The sequence below is a fragment of the Megascapheus bottae genome, chromosome 9 (genome assembly GCF_031878675.1).
Source record: "Megascapheus bottae isolate mThoBot1 chromosome 9, mThoBot2.hap1, whole genome shotgun sequence".
Taxonomy (NCBI): domain Eukaryota; kingdom Metazoa; phylum Chordata; class Mammalia; order Rodentia; family Geomyidae; genus Megascapheus; species Megascapheus bottae.
The window spans coordinates 55,188,031-55,209,735 of record NC_143517.1 but is presented as its reverse complement, the minus strand read 5'-3'; the positions used below and the strand labels follow the sequence as shown (position 1 = coordinate 55,209,735).

The 21,705-nt window shown below is 43.5% G+C and overlaps 1 protein-coding gene across 2 annotated transcripts in view; it reads right to left on the bottom strand.

The window, feature by feature from the left end:
* The window catches only part of Zhx2 (zinc fingers and homeoboxes 2), a 113,065-nt gene extending 110,137 nt beyond the window's left edge, over window positions 1–2,928 (bottom strand). For both annotated transcript variants that reach the window (XM_090339333.1, XM_090339332.1), the window contains exon 1: window positions 2,540–2,928. The gene's annotated coding sequence lies outside the window, so the exon portion shown is untranslated. The remainder of the gene's footprint in view (window positions 1–2,539) is intronic.
* Window positions 2,929–21,705: the final 18,777 nt, after the last annotated feature.

Genomic DNA, 21,705 nt, shown 5'->3' with positions numbered 1-21,705 from the left:
GTTTTCAGGAGGCTGGTACTCTTCTCAAGAGCCCTTTGGTCTTAGGCAAGGCCTGTTATCTCTCTGTGCACGTCCTTATCCATACAAAGAAGGGAAGGAGAGGATTTCCATCTCAGCAGCAGGCAAAACAAAACTCTAATCACAAGCACTTAGAATAGTGCTGTCATATAAAAGTGCTTAATGATTGTGGGCTCATATTAGTCTAATGAACATTACAGTGCTGAGGGAATAAATAAATCAAGACCATATAGTTGCTAAATAAATAAGAAAATAAAATCCAGATGAAGTCGTGAGTTGAGACCTAGGGTAGTAGTGGTTGCTATATTTATATCTTGGGAGTATACATTTTTTTCAGCGCCAACTAACAGCAGTGTCATTTTAGGATTTTTTTTTCTCCATTAAAGGAGGATTAGGTGACCTCTCCTAAAACCCCAGTCTTCTCAATTTTCCCCTTAAATGCTGTGATCTCTGGATTCTCAGTTGATATCAAACATAGCTAGCAGGGTCCAAGGTCACAGGAGAGCAATCTAGGAGACAAGTGTTTAAATAGCCAAGATATTTTCACACATCATGCACAGATCCAGTTACTTCTACCTTTCCCCACCTCTGGCTTTAAGAGATGTGTGTACAGCTTTATGTAACTTTCCCTTTAAACTTAAATGAATCCTTTATGTTAGTCCCATTCAACCACTTGACAGCTCCATTAATCTATTTTTACTATTAAACATGCCATTTTACAAGATATTTATTCCACTTGGTCGTCATCCAAATGCTTTTTGACATTACTGCCCTGGGACTGAACTGCTTAAACTCTCCATTCTCATAAATAGAAAATCACCTTTTGACTTGCCTTGAAGAGGCTCTCAGCATCTCACCCCCTTCACTCTGCATTAATCTCTGCTCTCCAGTAAGGAGAGGGAGTGTTGTATGTCACTGTGTGTGTGTGTTGTTTTAAGAGAGTAATTGTAGGAGGTCTGAACGGCCTCAGGGATTGGTGGGGAGGGTATCCTTGCCCCCCCCCAACCTGCTCAACAGGGCCTGTCTCAGATCTGACAAGTTAACTTCTAGAGAGAAAAAAAAAAGGATTTCCAGAGAGCAGGTAGGGAAAATACTCAGGGGACCCTAAAAAAGTAATTCCCGAGAGAGACGCGACTTGTGGAAGGTGGGGGTATCCAGTACCAGGGATTATTCTCCACCTCCCTCCTCCAGGCCCCAGTAACCAAAAAGCCACCCCGGAACAGTTGAAAGCAGAGACCCCCACTGGCTTTGAAGCCGTCCATCAGATGGAAGGCCGAGCAAATCACCACTTGGCTTTCCCATCAAGTTCTCCCCCCACCTCCCAGCCTGACAACCCTCCCTCCTCCTCCCCCCCACCCCCGCTCCGCCTCCCCAAGCTCAGCACAGCCAGGAGGCCGAGGGGACCGTCCTGCGATGCTCGCCGCTTTCCAACTTTCCGCTCCTCTCTGTCGTTCTGTCGTGTGTCCCCGGCGAAGTGGGGGGGGGGGTAGGGCAACTTCGCCCAGCCGAGGATCCCTAGTTCTGCCCGGGGAAGCCACAAAGAAGCCGAGGCGCCCACAAGGATTAACCTCTTATGGGGTCCGCTGGCAAGCAGAGCACCGGCGGCCTTGCGTGGGGGGACTCAGTGGGCTGGCCCTGGCCGTGCCGTGGGCCACACGGACCGGGGCCGGGGGGGGGTCCCCACGCCCCCGCCTGCCCTCCCCCCTCCTCCGCGCGCACCTGAGCGGGGCGTGGGGACAGCGCCCCTCTCCGGCCCCGGCCCGCGCTGGGGAACCGGCCCGGCGCGCCCGCCGCCAGCAGCCACCAGAGCGCCGGGAGGAGCGGCCGCCCCAGCCCGCGGCGTCACGCTTCCTGCCACCCGGTTACGGCGAATCGTCACCGGGAGACGCGGGGAGCGCGGGGAGGCGGCGGCGCAGCCCCCGGCCGCAGCCGGTCCCCCCACGCGCCGAGCCGGGGGCCGCGTCCCGGCCGAGTCCCCGCGGGACCTGCCCCGTGCGCACAAAGCGCCGCGGCGGGGCCGGGAAGGGAGGGGAGTCGGCCCCGAAATAAATAAATAAACACACAGTCGGGTCTACGTAACGCCCTGTCGAAAGCGGACGCCATATTTTTTTGTGGCTTATGTCGACATAGGGAAACGTAGACATGTTTTTCCTCCTCCTCCTCCTCGCTCTGCCTCCCGTTTATCCAAACTTGTAATCAAAACTCTTTTTTTTTTTTTTTGGTAATAAATCTCCGTCCTCCCTGGGCGTCTGCGGATTTCCTCCCGCCGCCGGCCAGATGAGCCTGCCACCCCCCCACCCCGCTTTCCGCGCGCCCCCACCCCCACCCCTTTCCCAACGCGAACCCCGCCAAGTCCCATTAACAACACATTTTCGGGAACCGCGGCGGCGGCGGCGGCGGCGGCGGCGACGGCGGCGGCGGTGGGAAAGTTGGGCAGGAGTCGCCGGAGCCCCGGCGTGCGGGGATCGGGGTTGGCGGCGCCGGGTGTTGGGGTGCTCCGCGCCGGGGCGAAGTTTCTTACCTGCGCCGGGGCTGGGAACGCGGGGACCCGGACTGGGAGCGCGGAGACGAGGCGCGGTTGTTCCAAAATGGAACTCTGCTGGCTCCCCCCACCCACTCCCCACTCCCCGACTCGGGCGCAGTGGGAAAGAGAGGGGGGGGGAAAGCCAGCCTGCCAGACAGACAGACAGACAGATAGAAAAAAAAAAGCCCCTGTACAGAGAATGGTGGCCACCAAATTTTTTAAAAAGAAAAAAAAAAAACGAAAAAAAAAAGGGGGAAAAAAAAAAGCCTCGATCAGTGGGGAATCTACGCCAAAACTCACATGATCTGTAACGTCAGCATGCGTATTTGCATACGATACCACCAGCCCGAGCTGCCACCCCGGCTCCGCGCCGCTCCGCGCAAAGTTCCAAAGTCGCAGCCGGCCCCCGCGGGGGCCGCCGCGGCGAGGTGTCACTTTCCGGCGGGAGCTGGGGCGGGGGGCGGGGGGAAGACGAGCCCTCCAGCCCGGGTGAACTGACCCAAGTGTGGGGGGGGGGCAGGGGGGGATTCAAGGAACTTCCAAGTCGGAGTCCAGTAGCGGACCCGGTGGAATTTGGGCGAGAAGGGGGAGAGGGAAGGGGGGGAAGGCGCAACCCCGATCATTGAATATTAAGCAGGACTCCGGCTGAGCGGCGGCTGCGATCGAAACCCCTACCGGTGCAATACCCATTTTCTTTATGAAAAGTTCAAGGTGTCACTGATGAGCTCAAACAAACTGTTGATCCTGAGCACGTGGAGTGGCGAACCGAGGGACCGCGGGGCGCTCCGGGCCAGCCCGGTGCCTGCTGCACCCCGGAACCCCTTGACCCTCCACCAGCGTTGGCGGGGGTGGGGTGGGGGAGGGGGAGGCTGAGCATGCGGGAGGGGGGCGGGGAGGAAACTGGAACCCAAGGGGCAACCTGCGCGCCTTCGCCTCCTCTTCCGGCTCAGGAAATTATAACAAAATTTAAAACATGCATGCATATATATATATATATATATATATATATATATATATATATATATATATATATTCAAGTGAGGCCCATTCGGCTCCGGGAACAGTAAAGAGAGAGCTTGGGGAGGGGACCCCCGTTATGTAAGGATTGGAGTGACATCACTTCTGTCGGGGAGACGCAGACCGCCCTCGCCGGGTCTTCTACGGCTGGTTCAAGATCTTCAAACTTTGTTTCGTATTTAGAGCCAATAAACAAACAGTCGCCCCGGGAGCCCACGTCAAACTTGTCTGGTCCGCCTCCGCTGGGGTTCGGGAGACCCGGGGACGCGGCGCACCCTGGCGGGGCTCGCCGAGTGGTCCTCGGAAGTGGGCGCTGTGCCTCGGACTTGGGAGTCGGGGCGGGGAGGGGACTAGCGGCCCCCCCATGCCTCACCGACACCCCAGCGGGGACCCCTCTGCCCGTCCTTCCAGCCTGGCCAATCACGGGCTTGCGTCCTGGCCTGGGCGCTCTGGCCGCAGCCCTGGACTCGGCACCTGGGGGGACATTTGGGAACCTGCGGTGGCGACCTGCCAGCGCGGCGCCTCCCCGCCGGGCGCTCTGGGTTTCCGCCCCGCTGGCCTAGGCGCTGCGGAATCCCCAGGGTGCGAGCCGAGGGCGCACGGCTGCCGCCTGGGGTCCCGTTTGGATCCTCTGGGCTCCAGGAGAAGACAAAGGGGGCTTGGGAACCGGGAGGCGGCGGGTTGGCAGGCGCGGCGCAGCGGCCCCGGCGGCCAGATCTGCTCCGGGGAATTAGAACGAACTCTAGCGGCGGCCGGCGACTCGGCTCCGGGGGCGACGGGCAACAGGTGGCCGTGTGCGCGAGTAGCTGGCGGCTCGGCTCTGGCTTGGGGTGGGCGCTGGCCTCGGGCGCTGACGTGGGGCCAGCAGGCTGGGGACTTTCTCCTTTAAAAAGATGTCCTTTCCTAGTCTGGAGAGAAGGAATTTCCTACAAGGTCTTCCTTCCTTCCTTCCTTCCTTCCTTCCTTCCTTCCTTCCTTCCTTCCTTCCTTCCTTCCTTCCTTTCTTCCTTCCTTCCTTCCTTCCTTCCCTTTTAAAGGCCTCTAGTTTCCTTTGGCTCCCTAGATTGTGTGTGTGTGTGTGTGTGTGTGTGTGTGTGTGTGTGTGTTTGTGTGTATCAATCAATTAGAGTGGCTAGCATAAGTTTTGTACCAATCCCTTTTGGTTGGGCTACTGCTAATATAGGTGTTTTTTTTCTTTCTTTCTTTCTTTCCTTTTCCCAGCCCTGAACATGGACTTGGCCTAGCAGAGGTCTTTTGCCATGATGCTCCGTTCTTGAGCAGATTCTGTTAAGCCCTCTTCATGACTGTGATACAATCACACTGCTTCTTTCTCAGACATTAAAAAGAAAATCCTTACAAAGGGCTTTCAATTCAGCATATCAGTTTGTGAGTACCGTGTATGATGATCAATGTATCTCCTTCCCCTCATTCACATGCTTTAAGAACCCTATTAACTAAGTGCTTTATTTTCTCATCTTCAACTTCAGAGTTTAGGGATGCTTTCTTTTCCCCACCCTCTCAAGGGGAAAGGAAGAGAAAACAAACAAACTCAACCTTTTCGCTTGGTTTGTATTGTTATGTCCTTTAGGGCATTTCTCCCTATCTCTTTAAAATATTGCCCACACCTTAAGGAAACTATTCTGTTTTGAGGCTCCTTTTGACCACCTATTACTTGTGAGACTTTTCAATAATACCAGCGTCCCTCATTGTCACCTGCTTCTGGCTGGGCACAGATTATGTGTAGCAAGGGCAGGGCCAGGAGGACTTAGGAACCTGTGATCCTCTGGAACATTCTACGGACTTCTGGTATCTTCAGGACCCTTGGATTTCACTGACACTGGACACTGAACTGTCTAGATGGTCCAGACTTTAACCTAGACCAAACTTTCACCATATACATGTGTTTATATATATATATATATATATATCAAAGAGCTAGGAATTGACTCATGTCTGTAATCCTAGGTAAACAGAGAGGCTGAGAACTGAGAACTGTTGTTCAAAGCCAGCCTAGGTAATTACCTAGCAAAAAGCCAGAGTAGAAGTATGGTTCAAGTGATAGAATACCAACCATGAGTAGAAAAATCTAAGTGCATGAGGCAGTGACAACAGAACAAACAAACAAAACAAAACCAAGAACCCGAAAGCAGCAAAGAATAATCAAGGGTGATTTTTTGCATTAAGTTTTAGGATCCTACTTCGTTTATATAGAGGCATGCAGGTGGGCCCTTATGTGACAGATTCAGAGCTTCCTAATCAATATTATATGGATAATGTTTTATGTTTTATTCAGTCCCATGTATGTATAAATGAGTTGCCTATTAGACAACTACTCTCAAAATGCTTTGCCACAGGTTCCCTTTAAGCTTTAAAAATAATCGAAGACTCTAAAATGTATTAAATTATGTGATTATACATGCATACACATATATGTGTGTGTATATGTGCATTTTAACATATTTGGAATTACTTTTAAAATGTTTCATTAGCATGTATTAATTGTACAAAGTAACAGGCTTTCTTGTGATTTTGGTGGTTGTTGTTGTCAGGCATGGGGCTTGAACTCAGGTCCTGGGTGCTATCCCTGAGCTATTTTGCTCAAGGCTAGATCTCTACCACTTGAAGCCATAACACCACTTCTGGTTGCTGGAGATTAGAGTCTCACAGGAAACTTTGAACAGTGATCTTCATATCTCAGCCTTCTGAGTAGCTAGGATAACAGAAGTAAGTTATCGGTGCCTGGCTCTTGTGACATTTTAAAACACATCTATAATGAACTTTGATCCTATACTCCCTCCCTATTTCTTCTTCTGTTCCCTATGGTCCCATTTCTCTTCCTAATACTCATCCTTCTATTTCATCTTTATTTTTTTTTTAAATCTAGAGTCCACATAAGAGAGAAAACATGCAATATTTATCGTTTTGAATCTAGCTAATTTGTTACACCCATTCCCTGCATTTCCACCCATTTCTCTGCAAGACTAAAAAAAATGAAAACAAGAAAGTCTGTGGTCTGGGAGTTTGGCCTAGTGGTAGAGTGCTTGCCTAGCATGCACGAAGACCGGGGTTCAATTCTTCAGTACCACATACACATAGAAAAAAAGCCAGAAATGGTGCTGAGGCTCAAGTGGTAGAGCTCTAGCCTTGAGAAAGCCCAAGGACAGTGCTCAGGTCCTGAGTTCAAGGCCCAGGACTGGCAAAAAAAAGTCTGTGAGACTCTTATCTCAAAAAAAAAAAAAAGAGTTGCATGGACTTTGCTGCCCAGGCTGGCTTCGAACCACAAGCCTCACCTCTCAGCCTCTTCAGTAGCTAAGATTACAGACAGGAGCCACTCCCACCCAGCTGAGCCAGCTTTACAGGTATGAAAACTGAGGTTGCTGTGGAGGTGCCAAGACAAGACCCCAACTCTTCCAACTCTGCCTTATGTTCCCTCCCTGGATGTATTTGCTTATAAACAACACAACCTCCTGAAAAGAACTGCATCTCAGTCCGTATACAAATGAGCCATGAAAGATCAGCACAGACAAGGGCTGTGTGGGGGGGGAAAGGGGGGATGGCTTTTAAGGGTCAAGAAACACCTGTTCAAGGCCTGTAGGAAGCAAGATGGGCCTGTGACTTTGTCTTGAAACTTGAGATACAGCAATGCCTTCTGGCTGCCTTCATAAACTTTGTGGGAGCCTCCAGTGAGACACCATGTGAATGTGCTTCTTTATTTTAACAAGGGGTTTAGGTATGTATCGCAAAATATCCATGTACCATTGCTCTAGTTAGGAAGCGCTATGGCATTGAGACTCTGCAGTTTGAATTCCAGCTCCGATGCTCACTTCTCTGAATTTTAATAATCTTAGCTATGAATAGTAAATGAAGATAATGATAATCTCTCTCTCAGGTATTGTTGAGATTGTTCATATATTGAGCTGTGGTGCTTAGCCCAAATATTACTTACTATCAACAATTCCCTCTCACTTGCTCTCTCTCTTTCTTCTGGTGTTGGGACTAGGCTTGACTTTAGGGCCTCGTGCTCTTGCTTGGCTTTTTTGCTCAGGACTGGGGTTCTACCACTTGAGCCACACTTCTATTCCCATCACTTCTCATATAAAAACAAATACACATTCAATGCTGATTTCACATACATAAAACATTTGTTGAAGGAGTAATGTGTGCACATAAGGAAATTTATGACATAAATATAGTATATATGAGCTGAATATGTATGTTATCTAAATGTTCTCTCTTATCACATGATTTGTAATGTACAACATACAAACAAAAAACATTAGATAAATGATTACTCAATTTTACCACCTAGACACAAGTACTATAAACAGTGTTCCATACTTCTTTTTCATGTAGTGCTCTAGGAGTTGGGGATAATAAACTTAGATATAGATAATAAGTTAACATAATATAGCTAATATATATAATACTAAAGAGAATATATAATATAGATATTATTTATACTATATAATATAATATACACTATAATATAATATCTATGACACATGTACTATATGTGTACTATATGACATAAATAGTATATAATATATATTAATAGTATTATATAGATAATAAGTGAATATAATATAGTAGTCCCTCTATCCTTGAGAGTCTTCTAGTGGATGCTCGAAGCTTTAGGCCATGCCAAATGTGATATGCACTTTTTATCCTCTAAGTGTACAAGTTGGTGGTAAATTCCATTATGATAAATATAGCTTCACAAAAGATAGGGGAAAATGACTTCTTGATCTAATGTTTGAATGAATAATATTGAAAGGAACCTGGTAGGAACTGTACAAGTATTACGTGAATTGTTTATAGTGAATATGTCCCCTATTTAGGTACTTTTTCACATCAAACATTTGATATGCCTTTTAGTATTCTCTTTAGGGTTTAAATGTCGGGTCTTAGTCTTATTCAGCTTGCTTGGATGGTGTTGTATTACTTGAGCCAGGCCTCTAGCCCCGTTTTTTGTTGATTATTTTGAAGTTCTATAGACTTTCCTGTCCAGGTTGGCACTGAATCACAGTTCTCTACATCTCAGCTTTCTGAGTAGTTAGGATTATCAGCACAAGCCACAGGTACCTGGCTTATATTCCACTTTTAATAGCATCATAGTAATATTATTTATTGCAAGAGCATTGTATAAGTCAGGTTATATATCAATCATTGTATAAGCTGGCTTATGCTGCATTGGCAAAAGACCCCTGGAGCCAGGCACTATAGCTCATGCCTATAATCTTAGCTACTCAGGAGGCTGAGATTTGAGGATCTTGGTTCAAAGCCAGCCCGGGCTCTAAAGCCCATGAGACTCATATCCAATTAACCACTAGAAAATCAGAAGTGTCGCTGTGGCTCAAGGAGTAGGGCAGTAGCCATGAGCTGAAGAGCACAGAGATATCATACAGGCCCAGAGTTCAAGTCCCATGACAGATAGACAGACAGACAGACACACACACACACACACACAAGATCCTTGGATCTCAGTAACTTAAAACCATCAAGATCTGATGGTTTTGCTACTGGATCATCATAGTCACTCAAAAATCCAAGCTGAAAAGCAGTTACAGCATCCATAAAACATCTTTTACAATTAAGGAAAATATCTTTTACAATTAAATGTTTAGCCTGGAAATAGCTTTTACTTATAACTCATTGGTCAGAGGTAAGGGAAAAAGTTGCTACAAAAATCCCTAGAAATGTGTCTAGAAATGGGCAACTGGAAATATATACACCAATGAGTTCACAAATACTGATTTTTCACTATGTGGAAGGACTTTTGAAATCTCACAGAGATCTGTGTTTTTCTTATCTCCATTTCACAGACATGGACATTCTGAGCTTAAGAGCCTTTTTTTAGCACCACCCAGATGGGAAGTTGTGTTTAAATCTAATTCTGTGGTCTCAGGGCATGAACTTCTAAACCCCCATTGGCTTTAACTGGCCCTTTGATGTTGGGAGTTAGGTAGGTAGTTAGGATGAGTTATTTTCAATGGATAACCTTCTATTAAGTTTTTTGAGTCAGAAGTGCTAAAAAAGTAATCTTAGCACAAATTCCTAGATAAATGTTGCTTGGTTAAAATATACACATAATTCAAGAGTAAAACTCCTTTGCATCCCAAGATGCCTTTATTATCAAGAGATCAAGCTGACTTACCTTCCCTTAAATTTGGACTGGTCCTGTGATGGTGCTGGATGTAGTGGAAGTGACCTTTGGAAACACCTGAGTCCAGATAGCTCTTAAGTGATCAGAAGTTTCTGCCTGCTTTCTCATGGAGTCTATGCTGTGAGAAGCCCAAACCTTATCGAGCAGAGCCAAGCTGAGGACCTCAACTCCACGGGGTTGCTAGCTGATCATACCCAGTGAGAGGTTAGCCATAGGCGTGTGAGACCTTGAATGCCGAGATCATTAAAACAAATCCAGGAAAAGGATTAGAAAAGGCTTTTGGCCTATGGCCACTTTTCTGAATCCAACTGTTTTTTTTTGTTTGTTTGTTTTTGTTATCAGGTATCAGTAAAAAGTAAAACAGCTAGAATTAGCTTAAGGACTTCCACACAGGTCTCAGATTATAAGCAGATGAATACCCTGAAGTCATTTCTATCAAGTGCAGATACTTAGTGGGTTCTGGAAAAAGTTCCTGTTTGGAATTAACAACAACGAGTTTTCATGCCTCAGCAATATGCACTGTGATGCTATTTGCAAGTATTTGCTATGTTCCTGGTCACCTAGAATGTGCTTATTAAATTTTCTCTCATTTAATGGTCCTGACAACTTGGTAAGTGGGTTTATTTCTCTAATTTGGAGGATGAAACTGAGGTTCATAGATGTTTAAGAATTATCCTTGGGAAGTATGGTTATAACAGGACTTGAACCCACAGGATACAGGATAATTAATTTGTATCCTGTATACAAGTTAACTCACTTGTATACAAGTTAACTCACTTCTATACTATCTTCTGTTTTTCTTCTAACAGTGTATGTAAATACTTCTTGCAGTTTTATTCAATATTTTTTATTAAAGGATTTATTAACATTGATTTTTACATCATATTTCAAATGACAAGTTTAACAAACAAGTGTTCAAGAAGGGAATCTCTATATACAGTCACTGGGACTTAGTTTTTAGAACTTAATCCAAATTAGGCTAAGGGTTTGTATGTCATAGAAACATATTAATTTATGAAACAAAACATTATGTCTATAGAGTAATAGGTTTCTATGTCTATATAGTTATGTTTATATTTCCATTACCATGTCCATAGCATTGGGTATGCAAATATTGGGTCCTCGCTCTTGTACTCTTTGGATATTCAATATTTTATGTACATTGATTCATGTTAAAATGTAAATGCAAAGCTTTATTACTAGTAGTTATAATAATATATCTATTATACAGAGAATAAGGAAAAATCCAGTGCCAACCCTGTTCAGTGGGTTCTCACGACTTCTTCCAGTGTAAGAGAAAATAACTCCTTTTCTTTTCCCTCTCCCTCTTTCCCTCTCCCTCTTTCCCTCTGTCTCCCTCCCTCCCTCCCTCCCTCCCTCCCTCTCTCCCCTCCTTCCTTCCTTCCTTCCTTCCTTCCTTCCTTCCTTCCTTCCTTCCTTCCTTCCTTCCTTCCTTCCCCCTTCTTTCTCTTTTTGCTAGTAATGGGGCTTGAACTCAGGGTCTGGGGTGCTGTCCTGGTGCATTTTTTTGTTTTTGCTAAAAGCTAGTGCTCTACCACTTGAGCTGCAGTTCTACTTCTGGCACCACTTTTGGTGGACAATTGAATAAAAGAGTTATGAACTTTCCTGCCCATGCTGGCTTTGAATTGGGATCCTCATATCTCAGCCTTATGAGTGTGCTAGGAGTGCAGACATGAGCCATCAGGGCCCAGCAGTATCTCATTTTCTAAGAACAAAAATCTACTATAAAAATCCTACCCTCCTGGCCTCAGATAACTCTAATTTCTTTCCAAAGATCCTATCATCAATTGCCATTACAACACGAGGCTAGAGATTCAACATTTGAATTTGTGGGGACAAATTCAACTCATAACACTCCATTTCTCATATGCAAAGACATAATTATTCTATTCCAATGGTTCCAAAGACTCCGAACTCATCCTGAAGGTGATCTAAAGCACCCATGAGTGTAAATAAGGACATTATTCATCTTGAGACAAAATTCTTCTGTGGTTATAAACTTCTGGAAATCATGTTCTCCACGTGAACACTATGCACTCCCAAAATACACTGGTGGTCAGGAAGTGGACAGATATTTTCATTCAAAATGAGAGAGCTCAGGAGGAAGAAAGGGATGATACACCCCAAAACAAGCACAGAGTCTAGTGAAGCAAACGACACTAGCTTTTAAGACTCCAGAATAATTGTCTTTAGTTTTTAATCTATACTCTATACCCACTGAGGTGGCAACACCATTCTCCTAGCTCTGAGAGATAATTGTGGTTTTTGGCTCTGCCAGGCATCTGGTCTACTGAAACCGAGGCAATGGTCCTGGGATTCTTAAATCATCTAGGAGGTCGATATTCCCGCCCCCCTCCCCAATCTGCAGCTGGGTATCTACCATCTTATCAAATGCAAGAAGTCTAACATTTTTTCTCATTTCGTCCTATGCCTCTCCCCTTCAGGTCTAACTAGCAATATTTCTGCTTTCACAATCCCATAAACTTTTTTTTCTGAGTGATAGAACATTCTTTCTCATTTTTTCCAGTATGAATAGGATGAGAATGTTCCAGATCATTAAGTTCTGCTTTGCTGAGCAATCCCTTCTTCAATTTACCCCTTTGTGTTTGCATTTCACAATAATCAATTAGAGGGAACCAAGTTGCTCCTTTAACACTTTGCTTAGGAATTTCCTCACTGAAAAAATTGACTTCACTGCTTTAAAGTTCTACCTTCCACAGACCAGAAGAGCATAGTTCATACAAGTTCTCTGCCATTTTATTTCAAGAAGCACCTTTCTTCAGTGTCCAATAACTTAGTGCAGATTGCTTCCCTCTGAGACTTTGCTAAATACTTATTTCTATCAATATTGCATCTATTACTTCTAAATTCTCTGAGAACATGAAGTTTTCTCTCCAGCGTTCCTCTTCTCTTTCTGAGAACTCACCAGAGGCCTTTTAGATTCACTTTCCTAGCATGTATCTCTAAAGCTGAGCCTCTACGTGTTTCAGTTCCGATGTTGCATTTCCAGGTTTAGGCATTTAGCGTAACAGTAACTTGCTTCTTAAGTGCTAAATATGTGTTGGAAATCTCATGCAATCATAACAAATGCCATTCAGTAGGCTGGATGGCTTAAGCAACAAATATTTTCTGACAGTGGTAGAGGATAGGAAATTCAAAATTCAAAATAAGGCTCTGTCCAGGTAGGCTTCATTCTGAACTCTCTTCTCTTGCCTTATCATCTTGTGTCTTGTGTGCTTATAAGACCTCCATGTGAGCACACACAGAGAGAGAGAGAGAGAGAGAGAGAGAGAGAGAGAGAGAGAGAGAGAGAGAGAGAGAGAGAGAGAGAGAGAGAGAGAGAAGGAGGAGAGAGGGGAGAGGAAGAGGGAACACTGTTGTCTCTTATAAGAGTTTCAACCCTATCAAGACGTTTCCAGTTTCCTGATGAAATTTAATCCTAAACTGGGCACAGTGGCTCATGCCTGAAATCTTAGCTACTCAGGAAGCGGAGATCTGAGGATCAAGATACACAGCCAGTCTGGGCACTGAAGATCACGATAACTCTTATTTCCAATTAACCTCTAGAAAACCAGAAGTGATGCTCTGGCTCAAGGGGTAGGATACCCTTGAGTTGAAGAGCTCAGAGATAGCGCCCAGGCCCAGAGTTCAAGCCCCACGACTAACAAAAAAAAATTTAATCCTAATTTACCCCCCCCAAAGCCCCTTCCCAAATAGCAACACAAAGGGAGTAGTGGGGAATAGACCTTCAGCAATTGAGTTGGGGGAACACAAATAGTTCATAATATGGAGCTATGATTTCTCACCTTTGGCTTGGCTTCTGTTAATGATAAAGACGTTGTTTTAGGACCTATGTGTATTCTTTACTTTATCTGGCCACTTGTACTAACGAGCAGGGAAAGTAGACACTATTTATTCCAGGAATGGGTCAAGATGCATTGAGATACTGACAGAGGAGACAAATTATTCTGAGATTAGAACTTGTGGCAATAGAGCATTGTTGAGAATATTAACTGTTAATCTAACTTCTGTGCATTTCCTTCCAAGTAGAGACGAAAAATAACTCAGACAAAGAAGGGCGCAAAAATTGCATTCTTGAACAAATTCTTGGATTTTCAGTTCTAATAATGTAGATCCTGAGGGGAAGGGAAAGATCTTAGAACAACACATTTTAGAAGGAAAATATGGAAAAGAAAATGTTCAACTCCCCCCCCCACCCCCATTCCATGAACAGATGTGTTTAGCTTGGGAAGAAAGAGTTAGAGGGAAAATGAACGAGAATTCCTCGGATTCCTTGTCTCTGTATGAACACAAAGGAAGTGGAAACATCCTCCCTTCAGCCTTTGGAACCAAAGATCAGAGATCGGTTGGATAGAATTCTGGGGGTGGGAAGCAAGATCCCACAGAAAAAGTGGGATCTGCTTAGTGCAGCAATGGTAAAGCCCCACCTCATCTCCACAGCTCTTCTATAGAGTGATCCACCTCCCTGTGTGTTAGGATCTAGGTGCCTTTCTTGAACCTGGATGGGGGGATGTGGGGGGGGGAGGGCTGGTGGCCAATAGTGGGTTGCAGAATGAGTCTGTGATTTCTGAGGCTAAGCCACAAACAGCAACAACACCACCTTTCTGCCGTGTATGCCATGACGCTTGATTTTTAGGACTTGAGGAACTACAAAAAGTCTGGTTCCCTGAAAGCTGCCATGCTGTGAGGTTGCAAACCTGAGAGCAGGTAGAAGTCAGCAGCTCCAGCTGCGGTTCCAGCCTCTGTTAGCATCCAGGGTCAGACAGGAGAGTGGTGGGTGTCTCCAGGCAATTTCAGCTTCCTGCTGTTCCATCATCTGGGATTGGGTCCTACAAGATGATATTGCAGACTTCGAGGAACAGAGATGCGTCCTGTGTCTGGATTCTTGAGCCACAGAAACAGAGGGCGTGACAGTATGGTGTTCTGCCTCTGTGTTTTGGGGTGGTCTGTAATGAGGCAATAGTAGCCACAATAAGGGGAGGTCAGTGTAGAATGATCTTAAGACCCAACCGGGGTGTGGGAGGCAGAACAGTGGCGCCTGGAATGCCCACATTAGCTTTTCTTCTAGCTGTGTAGTGATAACTTACTGTGGTTTTAATTCGCATTTCCCTAATGGCTAATAATGTTTGACTATCCTTGATGCATTTATGAGCCACCTATGCTTCCTCCAAGGGGCAAAAGACCATGTCACCTGCCCAGTTTCTACTTGGGTTGTTTACTTTTATATTGCTGAGTTTTGAATGGTCTTTGTTTATCCTAGATATAATTATTTTGTTGAGTATGCCATTTGTAAATGTTTTCCCTCCCACTATTCTAGAGATTGATTTTCACCCATTTTGTGCATGTAATAAGGTTCACACTTGGGGTTTGAACTTGGAATTGCTCTACTATTTGAGCCACACCCTTGGCCTTTTTGATCAATTGATCTATCTATCTATCTATCTATCTATCTATCTATCTATCTATCTATCTATTTTGACTTTAATTTTGTTTTCAGCTAGGGCCTGGTGCTGAGTCAGGTCAGGACCACCATCTTTCTATTTCTGCTTCCCTAGTGTTGAGTTTGAAGGTGTATATCATTGTGTCCAGCTTGGGTTTCTTTTCTGAGATATGGTTTTATTGATTTTTTTTGGCCTGGGCTGGCTTCAAACTATGATTCTTAAACTATGATTTTGTTTTAAAACCTCTGCCAAAAATTGCTGAGATTACACTTTTCTGTTCTCTTGACCTGGTCTTTCACAGAGCAGAGTTTTTTTTTTCTTATTTTGATGAAATCTAATTTTTGTTTCTTTATGAATCATACTTTTGGTATCAAGTCTGTAAATTCTTGGTGTAGCTACAGATCCAGAAGGTCTAAAACTTGACTCGAGATTCTCTTTTCTCGCCTTTGCTCCTGACATTTGCTGAAAATTCTGTTTTTTTTCTTCATTAAATTACATTTGTAACTTTGTAAAATTCAGTGGGACAAGCAGGTATAGGTCTATTTTTGGGTTCTCTGTTCTATTCCTTTGACCTTTGTCTTTATATGAAGACAATTTGTATTGTCATAGCTGCATGACGTCTTGAAATTGGGTAGCACAATTCCTCCTACTTCATTCTTCTTTTTCAAAGTTACTTTGGTTTTCTTATAAATTCCAGAAAAAATATAGTTTGGGTCTATAAAAATCCTTACTGGGATTTTGATAAGAATTGCATGAAAGTTTTGTACCAATTTGGAAAAAAAACTGACATCTTTATTATGTGAAATCTTCCAACTTAGGAACATAATATGATTCTTCATATATTTATTCTTTAGCTATTTTCATTATCATTACACAGTTTTCTGTGCATGCGTGATTATTTTAAACCTATTATTGTTGAGTGATTGTCAGTGGCATTGTGTTTTTAATTTTGTTACCCATGTGTTCATTATTATGTGAAAATAATATTGATTTTTATATGTTTATCTTGTATCTTGCAATCTCACTTTTTAGTTTTAGGATGCTTTTTGGTAGATTCCCCTATGATTTTCTACATACACTACCATGTCATTTGCTGTACTGTCTGCTTTTCCTTACTTTGTTATACTGGCTGGAACTTCCAGTAGTAGGTTCAATCAAAGTATAAGGATGTATATTTTATCTTTATCCAAATATTAAACAGAGAACCTTCATTTTTTGACTATGTACTTGTAGGATTTTTGTAGGAGAACGTTCTTTATGATTCCTACTTTCCTGAGTTCATTACCATCCTCCCCTTCCACCACACACACACATCTACTACTGGGGTTTGAACCCCAAGCCTCATGCTTGTTCAATTTGTCTGCTTAGCTACACTCTTTCACGTAGGCCAGGCTTTCATCCCTGCTTTTTTCTGTGAGATTGTGTCTCTGGAGCTTTTGTCAGCAGACCGACTCTGAACCTCAATTCTTTAGATCTCAGCCTCCTCGAGGACCTATGATTATAGAAAGAAGTTGCTGGGGTCTGGCTTTTTAAAACTAAATTCTGAGGAGCGAAAATAAAAAGGAATAAATTATGAATCGTTGTTGGATTGTGTCAAGTGCTTTGTCTGTGTTGAATGATTTGATAATATGCTTTTCTTCTTTAGCCTGTTACCATGGTGGGTTTTGCTGGTATATACTTACTTATTTTTACATATGATCAATTTGATTTGCTAATATTTTCTTAAGGATTTTGTGATTATGTCTAATACATCCATATTCATGTTCTGGTCTGTAGTTTTCTTTTTGGATAGTCTCTTGTCTGGGTTGGGTAGAACAATAATACTAGGCATCATAATGAATTGGGAAGTGTTCTTTCCTATTTTCAGAGAGACATTGTACAAAATTATGTTAATTCTTCTTTAAACATTTGGTAGATTCTGCAGTAACACCATCTGGACTTGGACCTGAAAAGTTCTTTTTAACTTCCTTTTTTCTCTCTCTCTTTTTATTTATTTATTTTTGAAACAGGGCCTTCTATGTAATCCAGGCTGCCTTTGAACTCATGATCCTCTTGGGTATGGGGGTTATAGGTATGTATCATTATGCCCAACTCATTTTTTTTAGCTTTTTTAAATTGCTAACTCAATTTCCTTAATAGGAATAGAGATTTTCAAATTATCTCAAATTAATAGAAAACTGGGGAGTCATGTTTTCAGTCTAAGTAACTGTATATATATATATACAGTTGGCCATAGTATTTCTTCAGTATTGTTTTGTGATATTCCTTTTATTTTTAATAGGCTGATAATTTGTGTCTACTCACTTTCATTTGTTAGTCTTATTAAAAGACAGTCAATTTATTACAATTTCTAAATTGTTATTACTCTTTCATTGATTTATCTCTTTGGTTTTTCTGTTTTTAATTTTATTAACTTTTGGCCATATATTAATATTGAATTCCTTATTGCCTTAAGTTATTTTGCTAATTTTTTCTCAGTTCTTAATACAGGAGGATCTTAGGTTATTAATTTGAGATTTTTTATTTATTGATTTTAAATTATCATCTTTAAGTAGTTGTACAAAGAAGTTATCATTACTTTCATTTTTTTGCATATAGCACCTAATGCTGCAAACTTCCAGCAATACTTTGAGGTTCCATTTTTGGCCCATGAAAGTGTGCTGTTTTGTGTTTAAATGTTTATGAATTATTCTTTTCTTTTCCTTCCTTCCTTCCTTCCTTCCTTCCTTCCTTCCTTCCTTCCTTCCTTCCTTCCTTCCTTCCTTCCTTCCTTCCTTCCTTTTCCCTCCTTCCCTCCTTCCCTCCTTCCCTCTTTCCCTCTCTCCCTCCCTCCCTCCCTCCTCTCTCTCTCTCTCTCTCTCTCTCTCTCTCTCTCTCTCTCTCTCTCTCTCTTTCCTTTTGCCAGTCCTAGGGCTGGAATTCAGGGCCTGCACACTGTCCTTGGGCTTTCTCAAGGCTGGTGCTCTACCACTTGAGCCTCAGTACTACTTCAAAGTTTTTCTCTGTGTGTGTGGTACTGAGGAATCGAATCCAGGGATTGGTGCATGCTAGGCAAGTGCTCTACCACTAGGCTACACCCTTGGCTCTAGGAATTTTTTTTTTCTTTTTAAAAATCTTCCTATAGTGGTTTCTAGTTTGGTTACATTGTGGTCAGGGAACAGGCTGGGTAAATTCACATTTTAAAAATGGTTAATGTTAGAAAAAAAAAACATTTTTTTTTCTGATATTAGGACTTAAACTCAGGGCCTTGCCCTTTACTTGGTGCTTGGCTAGAGCAGAGATGTTATGATCTTGAAGGTTTTTGTCTTGGAGGGCTGCTCCTTTCTTGGTCCTTTGCATGAGGAGAGTTCTGTTGTTGCTTTCTATCTATCTATCTATTTATTTATTTATTTATTTATTTATTTATTTATTTATTTATTTATTTATTGCCAGTCGTGGGCTTGAGCTCAGGGCCTGAGCACTGTCCTTGGACTTTCTCAAGGCTAGCACTCTACCACTTGAGCTTCAGCACCACTTCCAGCTTTTTGCTATGTATGTGGGGTACCGAGGAATTGAACCCGGGTCTTTGTGCATGCTAGGCAAGCACTCTACCACTAGGCCAAACTCCCAGCCCCCTCTATTTAGTTTTTACTTTTTGCTCCTTTGAGCCTGTGGAGATTCTTGACTTCAGGTCCAAGTCTAGGAGCTATTTGACTGGATAGCTTGTCTTGGGTGCATCCTGGGTCTTTAATAAAGGGTCATGACTCATTTCTCTTTTAAGGGAAATGAAGGGAACATTCCAAGCAAGACTTCCAAACTCCTCCCCCATACTTGAATATCATTTCTTTAATGATATTTGAAGCTTTGAGGATGTACGTGTAAAAGAGCACTGAAGAAAGGAGCTGCGATGTGCCTACCATGTGTCTTCAGGCAATCCACTGCAACATGCTGGGTCTTCTTTTCTCCACATCATACTCAGGAGAGATGGTGATGGACTGAATCAGGGTTTCCGAAAATGTCATTTCTATAGCTCCAGTTTGTGTTTGCCATGGCAGAACAACCTGCTTTTTAACATTTACTGAAAATTCCACCCCCTTCCTGCTGGAGACTGACTCATTTCAAGAAGGAAACTTCAAGCTGCTGTGGGATGCATGCCCTTTGGCAGGAGGGTGGCCAGGTTGGCCTCAGCTCAGCTTTCTACAGGGCCAGAGAGCCTGTGCTTATGGTGTTCTCTTGAGGTTTGAATCCCAGTTTGAAAGATAGGGTCATCAGGGCTTGTAAATTAAACATGTCATCTAGATTCTAACTCACAGTCCTAACAACAAGCCACTTATGGAGACTGGCCAAATACTCAGGCCATTTGTGCTGAGTAATTAAGAGCCAGTTCACCTTCCCTGGGTTTTAGACTGGAAACTCATTGGTTCACCTGAACATTTCCAGTAGTATTCTTTCTTACTCCAGTTATGAGGCTTCATTCCAAGACATCTCCCTCTTCCCATATATTTGATAGCAGACATTTAGCACAGTCCCTGCCTATACCATCTTGTGGAAAAACATTGCTGAAGTCAAGAGTCTCCAAAGGCTCAAAGGAGCAAAAAGTAAAAAATAAATAGAAAGCAACAACAGAACTCTCCTCATGCAAAGGACCAAGGACGCAAACCTGGTTCTTTGTGCATGCTAGGCAAGCACTCTACCACTAGGCCAAACTCCTGGCCCTATAGTATTTATTAATAATAGCATAACTATTGTTGACATCTTGTCTGGCTTTGGTTTCTTATGTGGATTTTTTCCTCTTTGAATTGAGATGGAATTTCACTTTGTAGTCCAGGCTAGCCTTGAGCTTGAGATCCTCTTGTCAAAATCTCTTAAGTGCTAGTATTACAGATGTGAGCCACCATTCTCTGCTTGGTTGGGTTTTAAGCGGGAAAGGTAACCAGATAAGCTATCACTGGATGCTGGGCCGGTCCTGAGCTCAACTTCTAGGCTGTGGATCCCAGTCTAGCATCCTTGAGGGGATGTGCTGTGTGAACCATGGACATGTGTTGGAAGGAGAACTGGCATGCAGCATGATGGGTGACAAAGATCTGGGTACAGTGGCTCATGCCTGTAAGCCTAGCTACTCAGGAGGCTGAGATCTGAGGATTGCTGTTCAAAGCCAGCTTGGGCACTAAAGACTCTTATCTCCAATTAATCATCAGAAAATGGGAAGTGAGGCCATGGCTCAAAGGGTAGGGCAGTATCCTTGGGCTGAAGAGCTCAGGGACAGCACCCAGGTTTAGAGTTCAAGCACCATGACCCACAAACAACAACAACAAAGAAAAACAGAAGAAGACAAAGAGTGGGTCATTGCATAATAAACACTGTACACACACTATTTCCACGTATGGAGGTCTGAATGTTACGACTGGCTAGCCCTGCGTCTTCACATCTCCCTAGGGCTATTATAGACAGTGCTATGGAAAGCGCCACCGTTGAGTTAGTAGCTTTCTGCCCACATCGTGAATGGAATCAGTAGGTGCGCTAGCTTAAGCAAGTTACCTAAGCCTTGCTGCCTCTTTGTTCTGCTCTGGAAACCAGAAATAAAAGTAGCATGATTACTGAAGTGAAGACATTTATCAGCAGTCTAGTATATGTTATCTACCATGCTTGGACTATTCTGGTTGGTTTAGTTCTTGATTTACTTTTACAGGCATTTCTCCACACACTGTTCTGGCTTTCTTTTCAACTTCTTCCATGTTCTTCTATCTCAGGCTATCTGTAGGGCACAGACAGTGACCTCGCACTTGCCTGAGCCTGTCATGGTGGCAACCGGGTGGATGACTTCAGCCTGGAGCGCTCTCTGATGAGGACTGATTTCTATTTACATGCTCCAGGGCTTGCTCAGAGGATGTCAGCATTATAGCTATGCCATATCATCAGATTGACAATCAGGAGTCTGACGTAATCCTCGGTTGTTACCATAAAGAACCTAATCTAGAATGACAGAATGTTAGAGCTTGTATCCCAACAGGAGAAGCCTCTGAGGTCTTATGGACAGCATCATGAACAAGTCCAGTGTAGGAAGCCTTGGAAAGGCCCAATGCTGGTTAAGTCCTTCATAGTTTTCAAAAATGTTGCTTACAAAGTCTTTTTCTTAGACTTCTGTTTCTCTCCCTTTCATTTATAAATAAATTTCATAAAATTTTCTTGTGTCAAAAACATGTCTTGTGTTGTGAAATAGTATTTTTCACTTGATTGAAACAAACAAACAAACCAGGTACTGGTGGATTATACCTGCAGTCTTAGTGACTCAGGAGACTGAGATCGGAGAATTGAGGTTCGAAGTTATCTCAGGCAGGAAAGCCCATTAGACCTTTACCTTTAACTACCAAAATGAAGCTGGAAGTGGATCTGTGACTCAAATGACAGAGTGTCAGCTGAGAGAGAGAGAGGAGAGAGAGAGAGAGAGAGAGAGAGAGAGAGAGAGAGAGAGAGAGAGAGAGAGAGAGAGAGAGAGAGAGAGCGCCAAGCTAGAGTGGGAG